Source organism: Phoenix dactylifera, unplaced genomic scaffold (assembly GCF_009389715.1).
Source record: "Phoenix dactylifera cultivar Barhee BC4 unplaced genomic scaffold, palm_55x_up_171113_PBpolish2nd_filt_p 002033F, whole genome shotgun sequence".
NCBI lineage: Eukaryota > Viridiplantae > Streptophyta > Magnoliopsida > Arecales > Arecaceae > Phoenix > Phoenix dactylifera.
In genome coordinates, this window is record NW_024069309.1 from 3052 (window position 1) to 8763 (window position 5712).

The 5712-nt window shown below is 40.3% G+C and overlaps 1 pseudogene; it reads right to left on the minus strand.

Annotated features, from left to right (window-relative positions):
- Positions 1-2034: 2034 nt before the first annotated feature.
- Positions 2035-5395, minus strand: LOC103707946 (annotated as a pseudogene).
- Positions 5396-5712: the final 317 nt, after the last annotated feature.

Here is a 5712-nt window from a genome sequence, read left to right on the forward strand (position 1 = left end):
GTGACTTTCAGCCGCTTCTTTCCAAGAGCCTAATTGAGCTCGAAAATCCTAAGGCCAACATCTAATTGATTTTAATTTAATTTGGCTTAGGATATATATATATGCAAGGTGGTGATTTTTGGGCTAAGGACAGGTAATGACTTCCCGACCTTATCTTTTTAATGGGTTTTGCCCTTAAATTATTTTATGCAAATGCTTAATGCAGCAAATAATCAATGATTTTTTAAAATTTATGCAATGTCATTAGGTTGTACTAATTAAATGAGCAAGCAAATTTTTTTTAAAAAAAATTAAATTTTATATAGAAATAACTTGAATGTAAATTAAAAAATAATCCTTATGCGTTAGTCAATCTCCGAATGCTCGTTGAATAAGCTCTGGAGATTACTCCGTGAGGAGCCTCAATAAAGGTATGATAACCTCGGAGGATTGCACCCTATCAATTACTAGCAAAATAATAATTTTTTTTATTTTTTAATTTAATTATTTTTTAACTTTTTTTTAAATTTCAAAATTTGAATTTCAGAATTCAAATTTTGAATCTAAATTTTTGAATTTTAAAATTTTTTCACTCTTTTTTTCAAATTTCAGAATTTAATAACTATGAAAAAATAATCAAAACAAGAGAAATTAATAAAAAAACTTACTACCGAAGTGCGTTCACTCCAGGCATCCAAAATTCGATTTGATCTTCGTGATCATTCTTGCTTCTCGATTTGCCTTCCTGGCAACGGTGCCAAAATTTTATTGTTCGATTCCTATTTACCTAAAAAAATATGCTAAACAGATTGTTGTTAGAACCGACAAACAAAGTTTAAATAAATTTTACTCTTACCTTTTCTACTCGAAGAATAGTGGTCGTAAGAGGTCGATCCACAGAGAGGCAATTGGAGTTGCATAAAAATTAAAACGTTCACTCGGATTCAAAATCGATTTTTTTTTTTGAATGATAGAAGAAAAAACATTACGTCGGGGATGTTGACGGATTCTCTGGTCTACCGGAGAATGTTTTCTACTTAAAATTGACAAAAAGACAGGTATTTAAATTCAAAAGGCATTTATATATTGAACTAATCAAAAGAAAAGCTTTGGCATAAAATGGCTGAAAACAGTGCTAGAAAAATTGCAGACTGGAATATAGATTGCATGAAAAAAGATTTAATGTATTGCAGAACAGAAATTAAAATTGCAGAATAAATACAACTTTCTACCCAAATAAACTCTCAAAAATTAAAACTCAAAATAAAACACTACAAGAAAACTTATCTTTCCCGGCGCTTTTTATAATCTTTACCGACGCTTATAAGCGTCGGCTAAAGTTCCCGCAACGCAAACAGAAGCGTCGCAAAAGCGTTGGCGATACTGGAGTGGCAAAAGTTTTTGCCGACGCTAAGAGAAAGCGTCGGCAAAAACAAGGCTTTCCCGACGCTAAGGAAAGCGTCGGCAAAAATGACATTCGCCGATGCTTTAAAGCATCCGGAAAGCGTAAAGGATGCCCAATTCTGTGTTTTCGCCGACGCTTTAAAGCGTCGGTAAATATCATTTTTGCCGACGCTTTCATTTGCGTCGGGAAAGCCTTGTTTTTGCCGACGCGTTAAAGCGTCGGTAAATATATTTTTGCCGACGCTTTTCTAGCGTCGGCATAGGCGTGCCACAACTTTTATTTACCGACGCTTTAATGCGTCAGGATTGCTATTTTTTTAAAAAATAAAAATACGAATGTAAATTATAAAAACACAGCATTATATAAACTCCTGACAATTAGCCAATACCAAATGTTTCAGAGCAAGTATGGCTTAGATACAATGCAACAGATACTGAAATACCTTCTGAAATTGCTTCAATAGCTTTCCCTTTAGCCTCTTGAGAGGCATCACGACTTTCCTCTGTTACCTCAATAGATGGGTCTTCCATCTGGACAGAGAAAAGTAGTAATAATAAGCCGCAGTTGAAAATACTGAAAATACACTCACAACTTCTTGAGTCATTCATAAGCAGTAAATATGATATACATTGCAAATCACCTTCTGTGGCAGATCATCATCAGGTGCTACAGTTTCTCCTTCAAGTTCAATGTCAGATTCAACGATCTCATCATCAGATTCATGCTCTACAGAAGCAGAACCCTTTGCACCAAAATCATCTTCATCAAGATCCTCATCCATGTCATCCACCATTTGACTTTGCTGCAATCAATAACAAATAACAAAACTTTTGCATCAGGTTTCCCAATCCCCAAACAAAACAGAAAAGAAGAGAAAGACCAAATAATAGATGATGCATGATGACTTTCTAATGTCTTGAAAGCAGATATTCCCACGAGGAAAGAGATCGTACAAAATATCAAAAGTTTGATGCAGACAGAAGCCCTAATTTTAACACTGCAGGAAAGGTTGCTGATGTTCATTTATACATAATATCCACCCTCGTGGAGAGAAAATCTTGATCATTTTGTGGTTGGAATAGATGAAGTGACGATTACTAACCAGGAACAAACACCAATTCCCACAATATATATATATATATATATATATATATATATATATATATATATATATATATATATATTCATATTCTAAGCAAACAAACAGAACTAAAATAAAAACTATACTCCAAGAACACGGATCTCATGGCCATTCCAGCTAAGATGTAGTATATGGACTATATTGATGATTTCATGGGTTTGATTACCATTAAAAAATATGATACTAGCCAGGTCCAATTAGTATATTTTTATGAAACCAGAAATATAACTCAGTGGCACAAAGAAATAATGGAAATGAAAAGGGGAGTAGGAACAGGGGTCAAAAAGATGGAGCATTCATAGCCATACAAGACCTAACCCAACTTTTCAGGATCAGCAGAAAGAATTAAAATCCATTTAATAAATATTAAATGTAGTTGAGAGACCTAACTCTTCATCTAATTAGAAGCTAAATGTAGTAAAATGAATTATATAATGATTGATATGAACAATTAACTTAAAGAAAATCTTGTCAAAAAGATAATACCTGGCACAGCATCTAGAAGTGTTTAAATATCAGTACTACAGTCTTTTGTGCCAAGCATGGCAATTTCACAAACGGACTCAACTATATAATCATTATGCATCAAAGGATTAAAATAGAAAGACCTCTCACCTTCTAGATTCCACAAGCAGAGCACGTTGTTCAGATGTTTTATCAGCACTAACATCTCTCTCTCTAGCAGTATAGCTGCACAAAAATAACCAGGCTACAGCAATCAAATGATCAGCAGGGCACAAAGATTGCAATGTATCATGTATTGATACTGTAATATGCAGAAATGCAGCATTGAAAATACACCAATTACTATGAAAACTACTATTTACCAGTGAAAATTCATGAGAATACATCAAATTTATGTTAAATAGCTTCGCACAACCAAAAAAAAAAAAGACAAATACACATGACTGACAATCATTATTCACGACTTCTTGAGACCTAATAAGAGCTGAGTGAGTAAATCAGTACCTCGAAGGAAGAACTGCTTGAGGAACAAAAGGGGCATAAGCAGTTTCCCTCTCAACTGTAAGCCTTTGAGCTTTCTGAAACTCTTTCAGAACTGCTTGGAAATCTTTTGCATGCTTTGCATCGGCTATCTTTTTGCTTGCCTGCATTTAGAAATTCATGTCCAAGAATCACGGAATTAAGGGGGAAAATCAGCATGATGTGTAGACCAATAGTCTTAGAGGCCTTATTAGAATGAAGCATATATACAATATGTCACCTCTATATAGCTGGAAGTCTCAAAATAGCTGCCACCATGTTATAGTAATTTAAACACTATGCACCAGAAACAACAATCGTGACCGCTACATCATTTGACAAGGACAAGTTCATGAATTACCATCAAGAGCACAACCATGATATAGCTCTCAAAAAGGTTTAACAACCCAAGAGATCAATTACAGCAATTAAATACTAAGGCTGTCTTTGGTTCATGGATAAACCCCAAAAGTAATTGCAATCATGACCAACTACATTATTTGACAAGCACAAGCTCATGAATTACCAATAAAAAGTACAACTATGGTATACCTCTCAAATAGTTTGAACAACTCAAGAGATCAATTCCCAAATCTACGTTATATCATAATCACAAAGAATAACCAATTTTATCATGCGGGTAGAAGCAATTTCACATGTGAAAGAACATAAAGTTTCCACTTAATCAAAATGCCAAGGGAAAGATGGAAATGGTAGGAACACAAAAACAATCAAAATAAATGCCATAATGAATATTAATGAGCCCAAATCTACATTATATCATAATCGCAAAGAAATAACTAATTTTATCATGCGCGTAGAAGCAATTTCACATGTGAAAGAAGATAAAGTTTCTACTTAATCAAATGCCAACGGAAAGATGGAAATGGTACCATTTGATGAGCGAACCAAAGACAAAATGCTGCATGATGGGCACCTTCTCAAGCACCTCAGCCTTATACATCTTCAGCATTCCACTATTCACCTTGCTCCATGTCGGGACCGCACTGATATCATCAAGCATCGGGGAGTGCTCAGCAAACACCCCCTTCTTCACCTTCTTGACAAAAGCCACACAGGCCAAGTACATATACTCGTGGGAGAAGTTATCAAGAATGTCCTGGTTGTGAATCGACTTGGGCTTCATATACTTGTGATCAATAAGCTGAGCTGAGCCAAAGATAAAGGGGAGAAAGTGGTAGTCGTCGAGGCCCCAGACACCGTGAGACCCAGCGGGCTCGAGACAGTAGGTGATCTGGAGCCTGCGCATGAGTTCGAGGTAGGCGACGAAGACCCGGGTGACGAGGGCCGGGTAGTCCTCCTCCCTGATGAGGCCGAGGTGGGCGAGGCAGTAGAGGAAGGCGGCGAAGTTGGTCTCGTGGCCGGTGCCGGTAGTCGATGGGGGAGGCATTGCCGAACGAGTCGAGGAGGTAGGGGAGAAGCTCGTCAGCGGCGGGGAGGAGCTCCTCGGAGGTAATAAGGGGGAGAAGGAGGGCGGGGGCCTCGGCGGAGAGGCGGGCGAGCCAGGAGCGGTAGGCGGGGTTGCCGTAGCGGGCGGAGTGGGGGAGTGGGGGAATCTCATCGATCCAAGAGGTTAGGGCTTGGAGGAGGGAGAGGAGGGAGGTGACGGTTTGGGGGAGGGGGGGAACGGGGTCGGAGATCTTGCGGCCGCGGACAGAGTGGGAGAGATCGGCGACGAAGCCAAGGAAGTGGCGGCCGGCGGCAGAGGAGATGGAGGCGGTGGGGCCGCCACAGGCGGAGCACACCGACGACGGCGGCGGGCTGGCCTCGGCCGCGGTGGCGGAGGTGGAGCAGACGGCGGCGCATGAAGAGTCGGCGGAGGAGGGCGAGGAGGGCTCGGCGTCGGTCATTTTTTATGGGAGGCGATGCGGGGTTCGAAGGGAGAGGATGAAGAAGAATCGAGGCGGCGGGAGGGGGAAGGGAGAAGAATCGGGGCGAAGAAGAAACGAGAGAGGGCGAGAGAGCGAGAGAGAGAGAGAGAGGAGGCGGGATGGGTGCGGGCGGAGGGAGAGGAAGAACCGGTTTCTTGCAACACTGGTCGGCGCCGGAGAGGAGGGAGGAGGAGGCAGAAGAAGGAGGAGGCAGAGGAGGGAGGAGGAGGCAGAGGAGGGCTTGATATGTCGATCGAGGATGAAGGAGGGGGGCGGACGCGGGTTTTGATGGGTATTTGGTTTTCAACGAC